This window comes from Palaemon carinicauda, chromosome 12 (assembly GCF_036898095.1).
Source record: "Palaemon carinicauda isolate YSFRI2023 chromosome 12, ASM3689809v2, whole genome shotgun sequence".
Lineage (NCBI taxonomy): Eukaryota > Metazoa > Arthropoda > Malacostraca > Decapoda > Palaemonidae > Palaemon > Palaemon carinicauda.
This window is the reverse complement of record NC_090736.1, coordinates 27,636,054-27,661,053: the sequence shown is the minus strand read 5'-3', so window position 1 is coordinate 27,661,053 and position 25,000 is coordinate 27,636,054.

Here is a 25,000-nt window from a genome sequence, read left to right as displayed (position 1 = left end):
ATATATATGTATATATATGTGTGTGTGTGTATACCCTATACATATCTATATCGATATATATATATATATATATATATATATATATATATATATATATATATATATATATATATATATATATATATACATATATATATATATACATATATATATATGTGTGTGTGTGTATATATATATATATATATATATATATATATATATATATATATATATATATATATATATATATATATATATATATATATATATATATTGATATTGTCTATCTGTTCTGTTGTAAATGGTATGCTGGAAATGATGGATTGAGATAAATGTGGTATTTCAATATTACTCGTTTTAGTGCTGCTTTTGATACAGTTGTGCATGAACTGCTACTAAATGATCTACGGTCCATCGGTGTTGAAGATCAAGCTTTCGAAACCCTGAAAGACTACTTGGTTGACAGAAATTACGCTGTGCAGATTATAAACTCTTATTCATCCTATGAACTCTTAAACAGGAGTGTAACCCAGGGGAGTCTACTGGGTCCAATCTTATTTAGTATATCTACTATTGATCTATCGAAAATACTACAAAGGTATGGTGTGAAGTTCAAACTATTTGCAGATTACACCATTTTACTTCTTCATAAATGATATAGGTGACACTACTGAAACTCTAAACCAAATTTTTGTCATTGTTAGGGAATGGATGACAACCAAATAACTAAAATGAAACGAAAATTAAACCTAGCTTATGGTGATTAGAAAGAAATATAGATAAAGAAACTTGGGTGTTATTCAAATAAACATAAATAATGACTGCCCCGATATCTAGTAAAGTTCGTGATCTACGTGTATTTTTTGACTGTAACCTGTCTCTCAATGCCCAAATAAATTATGTAGTAAATACTGCTGGTTATCCTCTTAGAAATATTGCTTTTATAAAAAACTACCTGGATGAACATTCTGTAAAGAAACTTGTGATATATTGTGTTATTACCAGGACTGACTACTGCAACTCCATCTATCACAATTTACCAAAAGTGAAACTTAAGAAATTACAAAACATAAACAGAGGACAAGACGGATGAAAGGTGTCCCACTTCGAGAAAGGATCACCTCTATACTAATATATTTAGGCAAGTTCCTCATTAAAGCGAGATTTGAGTTTAAGATATGTACATTAACCCGTCAATTTATCAGGGACTGTCGTCCAAAATATCAGAGAATTGATACATACTGTGCCGCCAAAAAAAAAAAAATCGTGTTGACACGAGAATAGCTTCAGATGGTTTCCAGGTATTCGAACCTACATATATGTCTATTGTGGGCCCTAGAGCCTCTAAATATGTGGCCCTGAGACTATACAATAAACTTCCAAGAGACACCATAAAGATTGAAGATATTAAGGCTTTTAAGAGAAAACTGAACACTTTCTTGTTCTGTGAGTACTTTGATAGGGACGATTTAATAAAAACGAGCAACATGCGGTGTGAAATGATGAACGCTTTCGAATGAACATGATAAAATAAGTGTGGAGGTCCCGTAGAGAGTAGTGGTCCCCTCTTGCATAGGACCAGAAAAATGACTTAAAGTAAAGTACATGCAAAACTACATACACGGCAAGGAACACCCTGACACATTAGATCAATACTGTATTGTCAATGAGTCCCTGGACCTGATTGAATAAGTATGAACTCCAAATTCAATTAGAAAAAATGTATGTAAACTGACACGAAATTAATTGTATAAAAAACTCATATCCTTATGTTCTGACGTTACTGGATGTGAGGTAAATCCAAGGTTTCTTCTTGATATGACATTAACACAAATGAACGAGTTTAGAAGAAACTTCCTTCCTTAGTTTATAATTCATGTGAGTCATGTGTAATGGATATCAGAGTAACTTTCCTACTTCGGTGAGTTTGTTTAGTACCATCCCTACCAAGATTTTATTTTCCTAAATATTTTTGCTGTTGTGAAAGGAGCGAAAGCAGTACTAGTATTACGTACTAGTGTACGTGACCCGTAAAATATGAAGGCCATATATATATATATATATATATATATATATATATATATATATATATATATATATATATATATATATATATATATATATATATATGTGTGTGTGTGTGTGTGTGTGTGTGTGTAAATGGAGCATAAGTCATCTGTCATCCAGTTACTGTTATTCATGCAGCAAACTTCTATATCATTGATGCATTGTTCACACTAAAACCAACGATTATCTTTTTTATTTAAAAAACTATATGTTAAAAATCTATGATAGGAGAGAGAGAGAGAGAGAGAGAGAGAGAGAGAGAGAGAGAGAGAGAGAGAGAGAGAGAGAGAGAGAGAGAGAGAGAGAGAGAATTGAATTCATATAACGATGAAAAAAAATTCAATTCTTATTACCCACTTCATTCATGAATAACAGAAAAAAAAGAAACACACACTTGAGGAGAAATTTCATTTATGGCGTGTGCCACATGTTAATATATAGCTTTTTTTAATTAGGAATAGGAGACGTTATTAGTTTCTAGAGCTTTAAGATAAAATGCGAGAAAATAGTTCTATCCTCGAGTAACTCTATTTATGACAAGGATGAGAAAACTTGAATGAATTGAATTCTGTTATGTGCTCCGCCACATCTGGAGATAGCCTTTTACAAAGACAAATTATTACTCTCTTTGTCATTATTCCCGAAAGTTTTCTTGTATATAAAATTTCATAGTATGCTTGATATATTTAAATACAATATATGATATATAGTATGTTCATTTGAAATTTTAAGTTTATACTAGTGTATGCTACCCGTCAAAAATGACGGCTAAATTCTTAGATGCCAACACAAAGATTCAACCAACCCCTTTCCTAACTACAATCCGCTAGTTAAATAACTGGTAGTAGTGTTGTAGCCCCAATCTCCAGGGTATGACTACTCTTTCTCCCAACTGAGTGTGACAGGAAATATATATATATATATATATATATATATATATATATATATATATATATATATATATATATATATATATATATATATATATATATATATATATATATATATATATAAATATGGATCAACACAACATCGTGTTCAAACAGAAACAAATTTCTACCTCATACTTGGGATCGAACGCTAGCCCCTTCTAATGAAAGGCCAGGTCGAAACCAACCAAGTCATGAGAGCCCATAAAAAGAATCGGAACCTGACGCTAACAGCTGTCCGAGGATTTACCTGGCGAGACATCAGTCTCTTACCAGCGAGTTTTACCCAATTCCCCGGGCCACCACGTGACACAATTGGTAGTAATTCATTCAAATTACCCCTAATGAGTCAATATGGATAAATATCAACACAACATCGTGTTCAAATAGAAATAAATTTCTACCTCACACATGGGATCGAACGCTAGCCCCTTCTAATGAAAGGCCAGGTCGAAACCAACCAAGTCACGAGAGCCCATAAAAAGAATTGGAACCTGATGCTAACAGCTGTCCGAGGATTTACCTGGCGAGACATCAGTCTCTTACCAGCGAGTTTTACCCAATTCCCCGGGCCACCACGTGACACAATTGGTAGTAATTCATTCAAATTACCCCTAATGAGTCAATATGGATAAATATCAACACAACATCGTGTTCAAATAGAAATAAATTTCTACCTCATACTTGGGATCGAACGCTAGCCCCTTCTAATGAAAGGCCAGGTCGAAACCGACCAAGTCACGAGAGGCCATAAAAAGAATTGGAACCTGACGCTAACAGCTGTCCGAGGATTTATGGGCTCTCGTGACTTGGTTGGTTTCGACCTGGCCTTTCATTAGAAGGGGCTAGCGTTCGATCCCAAGTATGATATATATATATATATATATATATATATATATATATATATATATATATATATATATATATATATATATATATATATATATATATATATATATATATATATATATATATATATATATATAAATCAGACACTTGCTCTTCATTATATAGGGAGATGATATAGCATAATTTTGCACAAACCTACACCCAAAAGTGAGAAAAAAACAAAAGTTCGCAATTGGGAGAGTGGCGTGTGTCAAATAAAACCAGAGATTTTCCCATTTTTGTAAGTAAATGTCGTGAGAGACAAATGAATTAAGAGCAGAGAGGAAAGCATAACATAGCTTATTTGAGCTGGAAACTTTCCTATACTGGAACTTATTGAAATTTAGAGGTTTCTCGGGTCGTGATAAGTGACAAATCTTTTTTCTTTAGTCCAGTTCTTATATCATCATTATTATCATTGTTAGCTAAGTTACAAACCCTAGTTGGAAAACCAGGATGTTGTTAGCCCAGGGGCTCCAACAAGGAAAAATATGCCTGTGAGGGAAGGAAATGAATAAACTACAAAAAAGTAATGAACAATTAAAATGAAATATCTGAAGAACAGTAACATAAAAATAAATCTTTCATATATAAACTAAAAAGAAACGAAAAAAAACAAGAGGAAGAGAAATATGACAGAATAGTGGGCCCTATTGAGCCCTCAAGAAAGAGTACTCTAACTCAAAACAGTGGAAGAACATGGTACAGAAGCCTTGGCACTACCCAAGACTAGAGAACAATGGTTTGGTGTTGGAGTGTCCTTCTCCCAGAAGACCTACTCACTGCAGTAGCTAAAGAGTCTCTTTTACAGTTTCTGCAATATTCCGTGGCAAGTTTAGTGTAAAATCGGGTCTTTGATTTATCTGTGTTATGCCACAGAATCTAATATTTTCTTAGAAGTGATAAAAACCATAGAAGAAATAACAAGTACATTATAATTTATAATGAGGTTGACATTAAGATAATGGATATCAAAATCCTCATGTGAGGCAGGCGCTCACTTCAACATGCAAACCTTAAGGATTAAAACTACAGCTGTAAATCGAATGAAAAAATTAGCTAGTTATCTGTAAGTTGATATATGAAGTGAATCAAAACCTTGCAGACAGAGAGAGAGAGAGAGAGAGAGAGAGAGAGAGAGAGAGAGAGAGAGAGAGAGAGAGAGAGAGAGAGAGAAAGAGAAATAAGTCATAAATGTTACAGACACATGGAGAGTCTTACCTTATGCCTTATTTTTTGTTTGGGTTCCCCCAGGTCCCTCAGTGTGAGGTACCTCGTATATCCACCAGAGAGTTGCTAATACATCTTCCGGCGTATTTTGCATCTTCCAGCCTTGGATGGTCTGGGATGCATCTTAGGTATTTATCGAGCTTATTCTTAAACACATCTGCGCTCACTACTGATATGTTTCTTAGATGAGCTGGCAGCGCATTAAATAGTCGCTGCATTATCGATGCTGGTGCGTAGTGGATTAATGTCCTGTGTGCCTTCCTTAGTTTTCCTGGTATATTTTTTGGCACTACCAATCTACCTCGGCTTGCTCTTTTTGATATTTTTAGCTACATGATGTTTTCAGTAACTCCTTCGATTTGCTTCCATGCTTCTATTATCGTGTAGCGTTCTATTCTCCTTTCTAGACTGTATAGTTTTAAAAATTGCAGTCTTTCCCAGTAGTCAAGGTCCTTAACTTCTTTTATTCTAGCAGTATATAATCTTTGTACACTCTCTATTTGCGCAATATCCTTTTGGTAGTGTGGGTACCATATCACATTGCAGTACTCGAGTGTATTATGTACATAAGTTTTGTAAAGCATAATCATGTGTTCAGCTTTTCTTGTTTTAAAGTGTCTGAATAACATTCCCATTTTTGCTTTACATTTAGCCAACAGTGTTGCTATTTGGTCGTTGCATAACAAATTTCTATTTAACATTACACCAAGGTCTTTAATTGCTTCCTTGTTTGTGATTGTCTCGTAATTAGGTCCCTTGTATGCATACACCATTCCTTCTCTGTTTCCATAATTTATTGATTCGAATTTATCGGAGTTAAATACCATCATATTTATCTCCGCCCCTTCATATATTTTGTTTAGATCTCTTTGTAGTGAGTTCCTATCTTCATCACAAATAATTTCTCTACTTATTCTTGTGTCAGCGGCGAAACTTCTCACTATGGAGTTTTCAACATTAAAGTCTATGTCTGAGATTATAATAACAAACGGCAGTGCAGCTAATACCGTACCTTGTGGCACACCCGATATTGCCTGGGCTTCATCTGATTTCCCGTCAATTGCAACCACTATCTGTTTTCTGTTTTATAGGAATTCTTTTACCCATTTTCCTATCTTTCCCACAATATTATGCTTTCTCATTTTTTTCTCCAATATGTTGTGGTCTACCTTGCCAAAGGCTTTTGCAAAATCTAGATAGATCACATCTGTTTCTTTTTCATTTATCATATTTTTGTATATGTTTTCATAGTGTGATATCAGGTGGATCTGTGTACTTTTTCCAGGAACGAAACCGTGTTGACCCATATTAAATAAATTATTTTTGACCAAATGGTTCATTATTTTCTTTTTTATTACCCTCTCATACACTTTCATAATATGTGATGTTAGACTAACAGGTCTATAATTGTTTGCCTCTAGTTTTGATCCACTTTTGAAGATAGGGGTTATATAAGCTAATTTATGTTCAACATATATCCCGCTCATATCTACACTTTGTCTTAGCAGTATTGCAAGCGGCTTCGCGATAGCGTTTGCAGTTTTTTTTAACAAAATCGCTGGAACTCCATCTGGTCCAGCTGCTGATCCATTTTTAATTTCGTTTATAGCCTTGACAATATTTGCTTCACTAATATATATATATATCCGTTAGATATTCAACATTTTCTTCTCTCATTTCTGTTTCATTATTCTCATTCGCAATTCTTGGCGTGAACTCACTCTTATATTTTTCTGCTAATATGTTGCATATTTCCTTTTTTTCATTCGTAAGCCGTCCTTCAATTCTTAGAGGGCCTATTTCTATTCTCCCTTTATTCATCTTTTTTTGTATAGGAGTAAAGTACTTTGGGGTTTCTTTTTATATTTTGAAGTGTCATTTTTTCTAGGTGCCTTTTTTCATTTTCTTTCGACTGTATAATCTTTTGTTCTGCATTTTCTATCTTACATTTTATTTCCCTCATTTTCCACACATCTTTTTCTTTTGCAAGATTTTTCTTCCACTTTCTATTTTCTGAAATAAGATCCTTCTGTCTCTTGATATGCACGTCTTTTGTTCATTGTTTTTTTCGGTGCATATTTTTCAACAATTTTCTCCAGTATTTTGTACAGTATGTCCGTATTTACCTGTATATTATCACTTACAAATATATTTTTCCATTCTTTATTCAGTTCTTCATTTATTTCTGACCATTTTATATTCTTACTGTAAAAATTATATTTTCCATATCCTTCCCAAAGTTTTTTGCTTTTCTTAATTCTGCGATCACTTGCCTTGGAATGAACTATTAATTCTATGACATTGTGGTCTGAAATTCCCGTGTTATACACTATTATTTCTTTAACATAATGCACCTCATTCACAAATACTAGATCTAGGACATTTTCCTTTCTGCATATTATGTTCTAATAGCATATCTTAAAGCTTATCAAATTGCCTCTTATCTTCTGCACTACTAATACTCTCTTTTTTATATGTATACATACAACCACTTTCTTCTATCCGTTCTTTCCAATCCACGAAAGGAAAGTTAAAATCTCCGGATAGGAGTATATTCCAGTCTTTATGGTTTCTACATATATCATCTATTTTTTCTATTATTATGTCAAACTCCTTAGTATTTGGGGGTCTGTAAACTACGATATTCAATAGTTTTTCAAATACAAATTCTACCGCAATCGATTCACATTCTGTGTTGCTCTATTTTTCACACATTTTTCCTTGATTTATGTCTCTTCCATATATTGCGGTTCCCCCTTGATTCCTATTTTTCTGTCTGAGCTATAAGTTTGGAAACCCTTTATATGGTCATCACTACCAATCTCTTGGGATTACCATGTTTTACTTATATTTGATATATCTATTTTTTTCAATTTGGGTTAGTTCTTCTAAAAACTATATTTTCCTTTTAGAGTTAATCGTGACTAAACCCTGTGCATTCATCACTATTATGGTTTGTGTTTCATCCCCGATATTTGATATTGGTAATAATATGGATTCTCCCATGCTTCTTTCCTGTGCTGATATGATGTTTTTTTCTTCATTTCTCGGAATTCTGCCATTAAAAAATCCAACTTTTCTATTATATTTGTTCTTTCGCCTTCATATTTATTTTTGTGTGTAAACCTGCAATTATCCCCATATCTGCACCAACCCCTGGCATTATAGATGCATTCTTTGTAGTTGGCCTGCTTTTTTGTTTCTTCTTTTGTTTCATTTTTATTTTTATTTTCAGTGTGCTGATTTTTCTTACTCTCATTCATAGTTGCAGGATGCATATATTGACATTTTTTGTTGAAACTGCATCCTTTTCATTCTTTTCAGGTTTTGCATATTTTGGGACGGAGATCTCTGCATTCGTCTCCATATCCGTCTAAATACGCACATTTACCATATATTTCATAATTATGGCATATCTTTGGATGCTTGTAGTTGCATCTTTCGCCTATTACAGCCTATTAAAGACTATATCTTTCTTTTCTTTTTTTTTCTTGTTCTTGCTCTTCCGTAAAAGTATGTAGGTCGGGGTAGAGTCTCTTGGGTCTATTATTTGTTTCCATCTGATAATTTATTTCTTCATAAGTATGTTGTTGGATGGTATCATAAATTATACCAAAGATTTCCTCTGCATCCTTACACATATCCTGCTCATTTTTTCTCTGAGTCTTCTTCTTCTTCTTCTTCTTCTTCTTCTTCTTCTTCTTCTTCTTCTTCTTCTTCTTCTTCTTCTTCTTCTTCTTCTTCTATTTGCAGATTTAGTCTCGACTTAATTATATTTTCTATCCAGACTAAGCATGTTGAGCAAAATACCTTTTTGTCTCTATTTTTTTATTTTTTGTTGTATTTCAGCACATGTGGGGTGTTTTGGAACATGACAGGCATTACATTTTCTAATCAGTTGTTGAGGATTATTAATGGAATACCATATTTTACATGTATTACACCATTTTGGCATTATTTTCCCAATGCAACAATCAGCATATTGGACTTGTCGTTCTTTGATGGAATGTGTTGCTTGATGTAGACTTTCTTTATAAGTCTCTTTATCACTTTGATCTTCTTTGGAATTTCTTAAATTATTTTCCTGATGTTTTCCGCAGATTTGTTCCAGTTTATTGGATCATATTGTTTCAATATGTCTGCGAATATTTTTCCGTCACACTGGTTGGGGATACTAGTGACCTCTGTTATCAGACGGTCGAGCTCCTGTTTCGCTAACTCATGGAATTTACTTTTGCTGACTCCAGCGATGTCTCTCTACGAGTTGCCTGTGTTATACAATGACATCTTGATCAGATTTTTATTAATTCGATAGAAAACTATCCTATGCCGACGTTTTATCCCACTTTTCTGCCCTCAAACTAATCACCGACTATTCATGAAAACTTGTAGCTATATTTCACTCAATAGTCTTTTGTTATCCGAGTTAAATCCGGATATTTTTAGGGACGCACAAGTATTCACTCACCGGCACACAAATACAACTCAGAGAGAGAGAGAGAGAGAGAGAAAGAGAGAGAGAGAGAGAGAGAGAGAGAGAAAGAGAGAGAGAGAGAGAGAGAGAGATAAGTCATAAGTGTTACAGACATTTGGAGAGAGAGAGAGAGAGAGAGAGAGAGAGAGAGAGAGAGAGAGAGAGAGAGAGAGAGAGAGAGAGAGAGCCTTATTGCCTCATTGGCTTATTCTATGTTTGGGTTCCCCCCAGGTCCCTTAGTGTGAGGCACTTCGTATATTCACCAGAGAGTTGCTAATACATCTTCCGGTGTATTTTGCATCTTCCAGTCTTGGATGGGCTGAGATTCATCTTAGGTATTCATCGAGCTTATTCTTAAACACATCTACGCTCACTCCTGATATGTTTCTTAGATGAGCTGGCAGCGCATTAAATAGTCGCTGCATTATCGATGCTGGTGCGTAGTAGATTAATGTCCTGTGCGCCTTCCTTAGTTTTCCTGGTATAGTTTTGGGCGCTGTCAATCTACCTCGGCTTGCTCTTTCTGATATTTTTAGCTACATGATGTTTTAAGTAATTCCTTCGATATGCTTCCATGCTTGTATTATCATGTAACGTTCTCTTCTCCTTTCCAGACTGTATAGTTTTAGTAATTACTGTTTTTTCCAGAAGTAAAGATCCTTAACTTCTTCTATTTTAGCAGTATATGACCCTTGTACACTTTCTACTTGTGCAATATCCTTTTGGTAGTGTGGGTACCATATCACATTTCAGTACTCGAGTGTACTAGGTACATAAGTTTTGTAAAGCATAATCATGTGTTCAACTTTTCTTGTTTTGAAGTGTCTGAATAACATCCTCATTTTTGCTTTACATATAGCCAAGTGTTGCTATTTTGTTGTTGCATAACATATTCCTGTTTAACATCAAACCAAGGTCTTTAATTGCTTCCTTGTTTGTGATTGTTTCGTTATTAGGTCCCCTGTATGCACATATCATTCCTTCGATTTGAATTTACCGGAGTTAAATACCATCCTATCTATCTCCGTCCATTCATATATTTTTTTTAGATCTCTTTGCAGAGAGTTCCTATCTTCATCACAAGTAATTTCTCTACTTTTTCTTGTGTCATCGGCGAAACTTCTCACTGCAGAGTCTGTAACATCACAGTCTATGTCTGAGATCATAATAACAAACAGCAGTGCAGCTAGTACTGTGCCCTGTGACACCCCAGATATTACCTGCTCTTCATCTGATCTCTCGTCATTTGCAACCACTATATGTTTTCTGTTTTGCAGGAATTCTTTTACCCATTTTCCTATCTTTCCCACAATATTATGCTTTCTCTTTTTTTTTCTCTAATGTATTATGATCTACCTTGTCAAAGGCTTTTTCAAAATCTAGGTAGATCACATGTTTTTTTTAATTTATCATATTTTTGTATATGTTCTCAGTGTTCTATCAGTTAGGTTTGTGTACTTTTTCAATGCACAAAACCGTCTTAACCTATATGAAATGGAACATTTTTAACAAAACGATTCATAATTTTCTTTTTTTATTACCCTTTCCTACACTTTCATATTAAGTGATGTTAGACTAACAGGTCTATAATTGCTTGCCTCTAGTTTTGATCCACTTTTGAAAATCGGGGTTATATAAGCCAATTTATGTTTAACATATATTTTGCTCATATCTATACTTTGTTTTAGCAGTATTGCAAGCGGCTTCGCGATAGTGTATACAGTTTTTCTTAACAAAATCGCTGGAACTCTATCTGGTCCGGCCGCCGATCCATTTTTAATTTTGCTTTTAGCTTGCACAATATCAGCTTCATTAATATCTATATCTGTTAGATATTCAATATTTTCTTCTCCCATTTCTGTTTCATTATTCTCACATTCGCAATTCTTGGCGTGAATTCACTTTTATTTTTCTGCTTATATGCTACATATTTTTTTTTATTTTATTCGTTAACCTTCAGTTCTCAGAGGGCCTATATCTAATCTCCCTTTATTCATCTTTTTTGCATAGGAGTAAAGTACATTTTTTTTTTTTTTTTTTTGGTATTTTGATGTGTCTTTTTTTCTAAGTCCCTTTTTTTAGTTTCTTTCAATTGTATAATCTTTTGTTCTACATCTTCTCTCTTATTTATTATTTCCATCATTTTCCATAGATTTTTTTTTGCAAGATTTTTCTTCAACTTTCTAATTTTCTGAAATAAGATCCTCCTGTTTCTTGGTATGCATGTCTGATGTTTTTTTTTTTTTTTTTTTTTTTTTTTTTTTATTTGCGGTACATATTTTTCAACAATTTTCTCCAGTATTTTGTACAGTATATCCGTATTTACCTGTATGTTATCACTTATGAATACATTTTTCCATTCTTTGTTCAATTCTTCATTTATTTCTCACCATTTTATATTCTTAGTATAAAAATTATATTTTCCGTACCCTTCCCATCGTTTTGTGCTTTGATTATATCTGGGATCACATGCTTTAGAATGGACTATTAATTCTATGACATTGTGGTCTGAAATTCCCGTGTTATACACTATTATTTCTTTAATATAAGGGACCTCATTCACAAATACTAAATCTAGGACATTGTTCTTTCTTGTTGGAATATGATTTATTTGTTGCATATTATGTTCTAATAGCATATCTTGAAGCTTTTCAAATAGCATCTTATCTTCTGTGGCACTATTACTGTCTTTTTTATATGAATATATACAACCACTTTCTTCAATCCATTCTTTCCTATCTACGAAAGGAAAGTTAAAATCTCCGGATAGAAGTATATTCCAGTCTTTATGGTTTCTACATATATCATAAATTTTTTCTATTATAATGTCAAACTCCTTGGTATATGGGGGTCCGTAATCTACAATATACACTAGTTTTTCATATTCAAATTCTACCGCAATCAATTCTCATTCTGTGTTGATGTATTTTTCACAGACTTTTCCTTGATTTATGTCTCTTCCATATATTGCGGTTCCCCCTTAATTCCTATTTTTTCGTTCTGATCTATATATTTGGAAACCCTTTATATGGTCATCACTGCCAGTCTCTTGGGAATACCATGTTTCACTCATTTTTTATATGTCTGATTTTTCAATTTGGTTTAGTTCTTCTAAACTCTATTTTCCTTTTAGAGTTACTTGTGACTAAACCCTGTGCATTCATCACTATTATGGTTAGTGTTTCATCCCCATTATTTAGTATTGTTAATAATCTGGATTCTCCCATGCTTCCTTCCTGTTCTGATATGATGTTCTTTTCTTCATTTTCAGGAAATCTGCCATTAAAAAATCCAACTTTTTTATTATATTTGCTGTTTCGCCTTCATATTTTTTGTGTGTATATACCTGCAATTATCCCCATATCTGCACCAACCCCTGGCATTATAGATGCATTCTTTGTAGTTGGGCTCTTATTGTGCATATTTTGGTTGAAAGGCCTCATATCTTGGGGCTTTTTGTGCATAGCGCGGTATAAACACTCTGTTTGTTTTTTTTATTTCTTTTTTTTCATTCTTTATTTAATTTTTCTTTTATGTTTGCTGAGTTTTCTGACTTCCATTCGTGGTTGCAGGATGCATATATCAACAATTTTTTTTTTGAATTTGCATCCGCTTAATTCTTTCCGGTTTTTGCATATTTTTGGATGGAGATCTCTGGATTCGTCTCCATATCCGTCTAAATATACACATTTACCATATATTTCATAATTATGGCATATCAATGGATGCTTGTTGTAGCATCTTTCGCCAAAGTTTTTTTTAATTTTATTCTATTTTTTTTTTTGTTCTTGGTCTTCGCTAAAAGTATGTATATATATATATATATATATATATATATATATATATATATATATATATATATATATATATATATATATATATATATATATATATATATATATATATATGTGTGTGTGTGTGTGTGTGTTTATACACACACACACATACATATATATATATATATATATATATATATATATATATATATATATATATATATATATATATATATATATATATATATATATATATATATATATATATATATATATCTTTGTGTTTTAAATCCCTCGTTATTTTAAAAATATACGCGGGTCGCCAAAGCTTCCATTTTGACATCATATAGATGTACCAAATGTAGTACATCATCTGGGATATCGGTAATCATATATCTCAGGTACCTCCTACACTTTGAAGTGCCAATCTAGCATATTGTGATTGAATTCATTGAGTCAATGGTTTGCATAATGCAGATAGATGGGAAGGGAGGGAAACTTAATAAGCCAGTAAAGAAATAGAAATAGGAAATAAAGTGTCATTATGATTATCCTTTGCCTGAGAATTTTTGATCGACAAAAATTTTACATTAGCAGAAACTTCACTGAGCTGGTATTTAAGGAAGGGACATTTGTCCAAATGTACATTTGACCGGATCAGCGTATAACTAGTTAAATATATTGGACAGTTTTACCTTAAATATCTTTTTATGTTATTCAAAGCGTTAATAATTTTTTAAGAATCTCGTTTCCCATTTCTGCACACTTTCAGATCCAATCATATCTCGCTGCAAATAGATAAAGTAATCAATAAAAAACGCCTATTTTCAAATTAAAGATCAGTAAAGAGAAGAAACAAAATGTTATTCCACATGACAATTACGAGAGTGGCATATGATATCTTCTACAATACTGTTGCAAAGGAATTGTTTTGATAGCAAAATGAAAATAATTATACATTCATATTTATTGAGTCGTCTGAATTTCTTATGTCTTCAGTGAAATATTGCACTTATTATTATTATTACTTGCTAAGCTACAACCTTAGTTGGAAAAGCAGGATGCTATGAGCCCCGGGATTTAAACAGGGAAGGAAAAACTTAAAAAAAAATAATATTTTAAGAAGCGAAACAAAAATAAATATTTCCTATATAAACTCTAAAAATCAAACAAAACAAGAGGAAAAGAAATAAGATAGAATAGTGTGCCCGAGTGTACCCTCAAGCAAGGGAACTCTGACCCAAGACAGTGGAAGACCATGGTACGGAGGGTATAGCACTACCAAAGACTAGAGAACAATTGTTTGATTTTGGAGTGTCCTTCTCTCAGAGTCTAAAGAGTCTCTTCTACCCTTACTAAGAGGAAAGTGGCCATCATATCTCGCGCATATGGTTTAACCGAGTGAATTATATAAAAGGATAATTAGAGAGGTGAAATAGCAGATCAGACCTACGGTTAGGATAATGAGGTGACGTCACCACCTTCGAGTTCTGGTTTACAGTACTGTATGTATATGTTCAAGCGCTCGTTTCAGCACTGAATTTTCTGGGCAGTTACCCATACGTGTAATATCCATTCCCAAACTTCCTATATTTAAAGATCAACGCCATAGCAAACTTGCTACTGTGTAATTTTGTTTATTCCTGTACAGTATGTTAATTTTTGTGGTTTACTTACATAGCTTTTGCAACAGAAAATTAGGATAAGCCGTTGCTTCTATCCTTGCTACAACTAACCAGAAATCAGCTTACTACCGAAAATTACCATACTACTTTTATCCATAGTCCCTTTACTAAAAAAACAAGCTCATGCACACTCACAGACACACACACCTGTATAAACATACATGTAAATATATATATATATATATATATATATATATATATATATATATATATATATATATATATATATATATATATATATATATATATATATATATATATATATATATATATATATATATATATATATATATATATATATATGTATATATATATATACAATATATAAACACAGTAGATATCTCTTTCCGGTCATGCTGAGATCTCCCTGCCTTTCGGGTAGGGGAAGGTGATGTAGTTATACCCTGGTATGAGGGAGGTGAATGTGTGTAAGTGTATAATTTTATAAATTTTTAGTAATTTTTGGCTGATCGCATGCACTAGTATATATATATATATATATATATATATATATATATATATATATATATATATATATATATATATATATATATATATATATATATATATATATATATATATATATTTAACGGATTTAGTGCGGGGCGAAAAATCTATATTTGGGTAAGATTGCCATGTCGTCCTGATAGAAGTTCTTAAAGTGGCTTCCTAAGGGATGTAGGTTACTACAGTGATATTCCCAGAGAATTAAACCTTCAGTTCCCAGAATTCTAACTCCTGGAGCGAATATCCTTAAATGTTTTCTCAAGGATATCGCATGATATTAGAGGACGTATTCTTGACATGCCACATAGCAATCTGCACCCGTAATAGCATTTACGCTTCGAAGGGGATGTGGCAGAATACAAGGGGGCCTGTATCAAGGATACCCACATTGACCACCACCACAGCGCCATTCCTAAGATGATGGATATTCCTTGTAGCATTGAGCGTGGTGCTACAGATACACCTTAGGGAGGGATACTGTGAAGATCCTTTCCTTTAAAAAAAAGGGGTGTGTCCATCAGGACGACATGGCGATCTCACCCAAAAATGGATTTTTCGCTTCGCTCAAAGTCCGTTTTTTTTTTTGGCTCAAGCCATGTCATCCTGAAGGAAGCATACCAGAGCATTAGTGTATCTGTGGATTTCCATCAGTGCCTTAACCTTAGAACAACATTTCAATGATCGTTTGGACCGATCGAGACAAATGACGTTACCGTTATCCGTATTATCACTAATCATACACGATGTTAGTGCTTCCTGCCTCCTACAGGGAAGTCTTTCAAGACAGTAGAAAAGGGGTCTCACGGTTAGCATATATTGTATGAACAAACATAAGTATACACTGGATGTACAAACCGTCTCGTAGTTTGTGAATATTACCAAATACTTATCATTGTTTCTTATATCCATTGTTTGTGAGCATACAAATATATGAAGAGTACATACTCTGGACTTTTAATCATGCAATTTTCGGGTGAATTAGGACACAATTACATTCTAATAGACACATATTTTCAATAAATGACTGAATGAATTAGCAAGTAAAACGAATGTAGCATGATAACGGAAATATACGTGTAACATTTTCAGAGTCTATCTTTCTTTCTTAGGAAGAAAAAAAATGATGAGTGCCACTCTCAGATTGAAGAGAATTTATAATAGAATTTCTCTTCATAATTCCTGTACCGGTTACCTCTATCGACACTGTGTACTACATGCACACTGCACTAGTGCTATCTGTATAATTCCACACCGGGGATTTTTTAAAAGAGTTAGCGTCACCATGGTAACACTTATCTAAAGGAGGTCACACTAAGAGAGATGACCCCTTCTCCCTTTAATTGATAGTCCCATTCAATTAGCTGTTCATCGTAGAATTAAACGGCGGGTTAAATACTCTACCCGAGGTCACCACATAATGCTTCAGTTCATAGACCTGCTTAGCATAGTGTTTGTAGAACATTCTGGATGATTCTAATCCAGTATATGAACGAGGACATTCAAAGTCCCAAGCAATTAACTTTTTATGACAGTAATTAGGGGGCACCTTTAATACACTACCTGCCGCCACTACATAGTGCTTCAGTTCATGGACCTGTTTCGCATAGTGTTTGCAAAACACTCTGGATGATTTCCATCCGGTATATGAATGAAGACGCTCAAAGTCCCTATGCTGAAAGAAGTTTACTGATGAAGCAATCTTTCTCGGATCATGACCTGCGGCAGTACTGTGAGGATCCGCTCTTCGAATAAAGTAGGTGAGCTTCGCCCTCAGTTTTTTTAGAGATAAGTTTTATCCAGAGGTTTCTCCTTTAAAGAGCTGTCCTCTCCTGAAGTCTGAAGTCTTACGAGGATAGACCTTTAGACACTCTACCGGATATAGAGAGACATCTTTCTTCAGAGGGTAGATTCTCCAGGGACCCCACCTTTTAGTGGGTAGCTCCTTCTTAGCGAGAAAGGGCGGATCAGGTAAGAGATTCAGTTCTACTGTTTCTGTGAACTGAATGTAGCCCTCATCCCTAGATAGGGCCATTATTTCACTAACTCTAGCCCCTTAGGCTATAGCGAACAGAAACATAACCTCTAGGTTAGATCCTTAAGTGAACAATCTTCATTGTTCATGGATAAGGCATAGTGTAGGGCCTTGTCCAAAGACTAAAAGATGGACTTTGGTGGTGCTGCAGGCCTAAGCCTTGCACATGCCTTCGGTATCTTATCAAATATCTCATTCGCCAAGTCCACTTGAAAAGCATATAGAAGAGGTCTAGTCAAGACTGACTTGCATGTAGTTATCATGTTGGCCGCCAAACCTTGGTTATGAAGATGGATAAAGAAGGTCATGCAGAAGTTCATTGAAATGTCTTTCTGTCCTTTTGCTTTTACGAAAGCAACCCACTTTTTCCATGATGACTCATATTGTCTTCTAGTTGACTTAGACTTGTATTCCTCTAAGAATTCTATATTGCCTTTTGAGATCCAAAACCTTTTCCTATCTGCTAGGGCAAGAAAATCATGCAATGAAGGGTTCGGGTTTTCTGTGATAAATTAAAAGCAATTAATCTCTGAACCTTCTGAAGTAGTCCTGGTTTCAGAACTAGGGACAGCCTCAGCCTCCGTTCCTTCCTCAAAGATGACAGATTTCTCTTAGGCTGACTAGGAGCCAACAGAGCTACTCCTCCCTGGAAGGATCTCAGCATGTTGAGGACTCTCAGAAGGGGATTGGATGGGATGAACTGATATCCTAAGTCTATCCTTTCCATTTCAGAGACATGATGTCTGTCATTTTTATTAGAGGATCCTCGTATTTATCGAGGTAGTGCCTTGACGGCGCTCGTAATGAAGAGGTCGGACTGCAGTTCAGGGACTTGTTTCCATCTGGGAGAGAATAGGTCTGCGTCCGTGGACCATTCTAACTATCGGCTTGAGCCCAAGTAGAGCATCCATTGTCATATTGCGGATCAGTTGTATATGAACTGCTGACAGGTACCATCCCTTTAGGGAAGAGATGTTTAACTACACCTAGACCCTATGAGACGTTCTTTAGCATCGTCGATTGCAGCGTCTTATTATCGCTTCGGAGTCCCAGATCAGACAAAGACAATCTGATCTGCTTGGAGAGAGTTTCCCCACTCATGACAGGACCAACATGGTCTTGGGACTTTCGGGCTTTGACCTTTGTTAGGGAAGCGATTAAGGAATGACCGATAACGCATCTTGCAGCAGTGCTCCTAAAACTGGGTCTGTCTCTATTGCGAACTGGAGAGAGATCGGAGCTCCTCCCTGTTCGCGTTTTGGGAATCTGACTGATTAGCAGAGTCTGTTGACCGACCTTGCCATCTCCTTTATCATTCCCAAAGGAAAGGAGAGTTGGTGTGACCACAGGCTTCAATGGCTTTTTCGCCATTGAAACCCTTTAGCTGGAGAGAATTGAGATCTCTTCAAGCTTATCCTACATATGCGATCTTCCGGGGACCGGATCATTTCCTTGGATGTTCATAGACCAGCCCCCTTGGGTGCTGCCTAACCCAGCCTCTCATCCAGGAACATTGTTGCCTGAACCTTTCCTAGGCTTAATTATTGCGTGACTGTGTCTGCCAATTTTATGAAGATATCTGGGACTGAGTCTAGTCTGACAAGTATATTTCCTAGGAAATACGTTACTTTGTGTAACTTAAATCCTAGATATGAGGGGAGAGGGTGATTGACTGGAAGTTGCCAATAGAAGACTTTCAGGTCTGGTAAGATTACGGGCACCCTTTTTTGCAACAGGGTCCTTATGTTCAGAAGGATGAACATTTTGAACTCGTTTTTTTATTTGGACTTGTTGAGTGGCGACAAGTCCAGAATGACTGAATTTTCTTGAGTCCATCTCGTAGACACACAACGGCCTTCCCTGGAATTCGGCATACTATACTTTCCTTACCCCCTCTATGCTCTAGAGCACTCAGGTAAACTCCTCCAGGAGGGTTTTGGATTATAGGAGGAGTTAAGGAAATGGTGGTAGAGACATCTCCACCTCCCATCTTAGTCCCATCTTGATTAGGCAATGGACCCAAGAATCGAAAGTCCAGTGATCCTAAAGGAACCTCCCTCCTACCAGAAGCTTTTCTATGCTTCGACTGATCAGTAGGATTATATTTTCGACCACCTGCTTGTGGCAGCGCAGTCACTACAACTGTGGGATATTGTTGAACAGCTCGAAAGTAATTTCCAAACCTTTCCGTCTTCCTCTTAGGTTGGGGAATCCACAACCGTGGAAGACTCTCTTTTCGAAAGGAGGCCCCACTTTTGGAGAAGTCCTACTTTCTCCGTGGTGGCGTTGTTAATCACTTTCCTGACTACCTGATCTGGAAAGAGGTCTTTACCCCAGATGTTGGAAGATATTAGCTTCCTTGTTTCGTGTTTTGTTGCCGCGTTAGCGAACACAAACTCCCTACATGTTCTTCTACCCTTTATAAAGGCATAGCGGTCTTTTACCAAGGTAGCTATATGTATTTTAGCTAAGACCTTGAGCATGTCTGGGGTATCTTGATGAGCTGAACAGAACTCTATTTAGTTTTGTAGAGATGGGGAGGCTGCAAGTCTCTCCTTTGTCTCTTGTTCATTATGTAAGAGAGGCTCAGATAAATTAGGGAGATTTTCCTTAAATTGTCAACTGGCAACATCCGCCTCAAGTCTTCTACTGAAAAGGTTAAATGGGCTTCCTTTCAGTTCTTCTCCTGTCTGGGAAAGGCTAGTGACAGAGGCTCGCACTCCTTGAGTGTAGGACACGGTTTACCTGCCTCCACTGCCTCGGGGACATATTTAAATGCATTCTCCGCATAGGGGAATGAAATTGAAGCAGGAGCAAGGAAAGAAGATTGCCTGTTACCTGGTGTGAATACCTCTGACACCGAGTAAACCACCTTTTCCATGCTACTTGATAGGATAGCCTGTTCTTTATCATGGTCGAGAATAATAACCTCCTTTGGTTTCGGTCCTTTTCTTGACCTAGGTTCATCCTTCAGACCTAACGAAACAGTTAGGGAAAGCGTCAAAGCTTAGCCAAAACTAGATTTTGTCCAAAGGAACAGCACCCATCTTCTCCGAGATGTAGAGTTAGCCGTTTAAAATCGGCATCAGCTCCTCTAACCTCCAGGGATTGGTTTTGGAGAATGTCAGAAGGTCTTGATCTATGGGTCGTTTGTATGACCCCTGAGGAGCAACAAGTGGAGATTTTCAAGGCTTTACATTGCATTTCGCTTCCTGCTTTTTGCTCTGTTTGCACAAGTTTTCTATTAGATTCCTAACTTGAGTCCATAACTGGTTCATTCCATCTAATAGAGGGATAGAGGACGGAGATATCGATGTTGCTGGCTCTAGAGCCGGTATGGATGGAGACAATTCCTACACGACATTCTCCCCTTCCTCCCATGGGCGCTTTCTGCCCTCCTTCCCGAAGTTTACCTGGCAGTCGGGAGACATACCTCGTGTCTTGGGTATAACTATTTCCTTACTTGCTATTGGAAATAGTATCCTACGCATCTTGTCATTAGGCAAGTAAGGTCCTGGAGAGATTTTCTGAAAGCCTCTCAACCAGTTGCGTAGCTTGAAACGAGCTGTATCCCTAGTCTCTACCGAATTGGGATTCTTGAATCCCTCGAACAATGATGTCCAACATACTTTGCAAGCCTGCGGGTTCCAATAATACAGGGGTTCGGAAATAATATTGCAGGGGGCATGAAACCTATATGCATTATGTCCATAAAAACACTTACTCTTAATTTTGCAGAAGACTACAACACATGACATCTGGTGTTCCTCCTGTAAAGAAAGGAAAACAGAATGAGTATACGATTGATCATCTCACTGATAACCAATATACCAAAAGTCATATCTTAACAGAATAGCTTACGGTAGCAAGCTACAAAGGGATAGTAGGAGACAAATATTTGTGTATCCTCTGCAAACAAATGCTGTTGCCTCCCCTCAGTGTTAAATGTAAGGAGATTTCCTTATCATAGGAACTCCAATTAAAAAAGGGGGTTCTCACCCCTAGGGGTAGAGAAGTGTATAATTCACTGTCCCTTTTATACTAAACACTGTGGGGTAAGGATGAATGATTTAGCAATCAGCTTAATGAAGAAACACTATTCCTTCAATATAAGAGCGGCCCCAGCATAAGCTCGCAGAAGGGTACCCAAGATATGTTAGAAATAACTACTGTTTAATTGTATTGTAGTTTTCTATTTGCAGTATGCACTATATTGCAAATTACTGGCTACTGTATAATTATATATGGTGTGGTCCAGCCAATGTGCTGCCTTAATGGCAAGCATCTGACTGCACTGTCCAGCTGCTATGATACCAACTGGACTGGGGAAAATTAAAGACATATATTTGTGTATCCCAACCAACCTTTTTGCTGTGACCTCCCTTACAATATTAAATCATAGAGTTTCCTGATCATGGAGACTCAAAGATAAGGGATCTGTCCTTTAAGGGTTAGGAGTGTAATCTCCAATCCTTAAAGATTTTAATATTGCAGTGTAATCTGAAGACTGATTTCTAATCAGAATATTGAAGAAATTAAATTCTTTCAAAATGATTTTGGGTTCCACAAATACTTTGGTAGGATACTAAAAATATATTGGAAAACTCTACTAGTATAATATATACAGTAGCTTTCTCTTTGAAATATATCCTATATTGCAAATATACTAACTACCTGTATAAACATATACTGTAGTTCAGCTGGTATGTCGTCAGCATAACTAACTTTTGCCGTGCCGGCAAAAGTTAGCTATCCAGCCCGCTAGCTAAAACAGAGGGGAAAAGTAAGGAGAAAAGATTACCTAATACTGTGTATATATACAGTAAATATGGATGTAAAAGTCTAATTTCACTACCTTTCTGCAGGAAGAAGGTTCAAATGGAAGGGGAGAATGTAACATTCAAGCTTCCATCCTACCACAGTACTGTTGCCAGCAAGGTTCTGTCTATACCTTGCCGGCCGGCAGTATCAGTACAGTCGGCATGCTGCAGGTGGAGTCTACACCACTCTGTGTCGGCCTGGTAGGCAGCACACGGGCAACATACACTGTAGCTAGCAGTCCGAGGGAGAACTGAAGAACCTTTGGTAATAGAAGGGACTTCCCACTCACAGCCAATATGATCGGCCGCCCTGGCTGCCTGCCAGCAGCCATCATGACTGCCGGTCAGTAGCTGCCATGATTCCCAGCAGGCAGCTGTCATGGCTGCCAGCCAGCAGTTGTCATTACTGCCGGCCGGCAACTATCATGGCTGTATATATATATATATATATATATATATATATATATATATATATATATATATATATATATATATATATATATATATATATATATATATATACTGTATATATATATATATATATATATATATATATATATATATATATATATATATATATATATATATATATATATATATATATTTATACAGAGTGAGAGAGAGAGAGAGAGAGAGAGAGAGAGAGAGAGAGAGAGAGATTTTGATCTTTCCTGTACACTAGAGATACATGAAATAATATTGTTCCTCGCACCCCTTACCTTTAATCTCATTATCGCTCAATCGTCACCCTTTTTCAACACCTCATGGACTCAAGGGCTTCAAATCAGTGCCGCATGAAATATTCATTCTTTATGATACATAAGAGAGAAAATCATATTTCGTCAAAGAAGCAAAAATAAAAGCATGGTACGAGATATAAAGAGTGGTATGAACGTTAATTTTATTAATTTTATCAGGTTTGTTCCTGAGCCATACTTTATAATTATGAATTACTTAATGCATAGGTAACCAGAGGCTGTGAGTTTGAATGGTACACCAGAAAAGCTAGAAGCTTGAGGAATCTCCACATCACGAAATATAAGATTTTGCGTTATAAAATAACTAACCTCTCGACAGTCTGGAAAAGATTTTAGAATAACAGAATTTGCAACAGTACCCCGAATAGATGTTTTTAATATAACCAAATTTACGACAGGTTCTTGAAAAAAGATTTTTATACTAACTAGATTTACACCAGTTCCTCGAAAAGAGGTATTTAGAATAACTAAATTTGCATCAGTTTCATCAAAGGGGGGTTTTTAGAATAACCAAATTTGCACCAGTTTTTGTAAAGTTTTATTTTAGAATGACTGAATTTGCAAAAGTTTCACGAAAAGAGGTTTTTAAAATTACTAAATTTACGACAATTTCTGGAAAAGGGTTTTTAGAAAAACAAAATTTGGAACAGTTTCTCAAAAAGGGATTTTTAAATAATTGAATTTACGACAGTTTCTTGAAAAGGGGTTTTAGAATGACAAAATTTGCAACAGTTTTTCAAAAAGAAGTTTTTAAAATAACTGAATTGACGACAGTTTCTGAAAAAGGTTTTTTAGAATAACAGAATTTGCAACAGTTTCTCGAGAAGAGGTTTTTCGAATAACTAAATTTACCACAGTTTCTGGAAAAGGGGTTTTATAATGACAGAATTTGCAACAGTTTCTTGGAAAGAGATTTTTAAAATAACTAAATTTACGACAGTTTCTTGAAAAGGGGTTTTAAAATAACAGAATTTCCAATGGTTTCTCGAAAACAGGTTTCTAAAATAACTGAATTTATGACAGGTTCCTGAAAAGAGATTTTTAGACTAACTACATTTGCACCATTTCTTTGCAAAGTTTTTTGTTTTTAGAATGACTGAATTTGCAACAGTTTCTTGAAAAGAGGTTTTAAAATAACTAAATTTGCATCAGTTTCTTCAAAGGGTTTTTAAAAATAACTAAATTTTCCGTCAGTATCTTCAAAGGAGATTTTAGAATAAATTCCCGACAGTTTTATTCAAAGGGTTTTAAAAATAAGCAAATTTGCGCCAGTTTCTTCAAAGGAGTTTTAAGAATTATTAAATTTGCTCCAGTTTAATCAAAGCAGCTCTAAGAATAACTAAATTTTCTTTCATAGAGCATTTTAGAATAATAGCACAAATATTTTTTTTTTTTTTTAAATAGGAGTCTCAACATTTTCTATCAAATTCGCGTAAGAGATATTTCTTTGATTACTTATTACCAATTGATATAAAAAAGAGTTGGTCAGAATTATTTATTTTACTTGGTTCAGATTATAGCAAAGACCAATACAAAGGAGTATCTTTTCTTTTGCTCTTGTATCATAGAAAAAAGGTAATCTGTAGATGTATAAAAATCTGTTTATTATTAAAGGCAATATCTCTGATATCGGGACAAGGGGAGAAGAGAGTTAAATCTATCGATAATACAGATTTAAAAAGTGAGAATACAAGGAAAAAGGGTGAAAGGGATAAATAAGTGAGTAATTAAGACAATGATGAAAAAGAATTAAAACATGATTTCGACGTTAATCCCTTAGTAGAATAATAAAAAAACGAGAAATCATTACATATATATTTCATATTTGCATAAAAATTTCAAGAACATTTGCCAT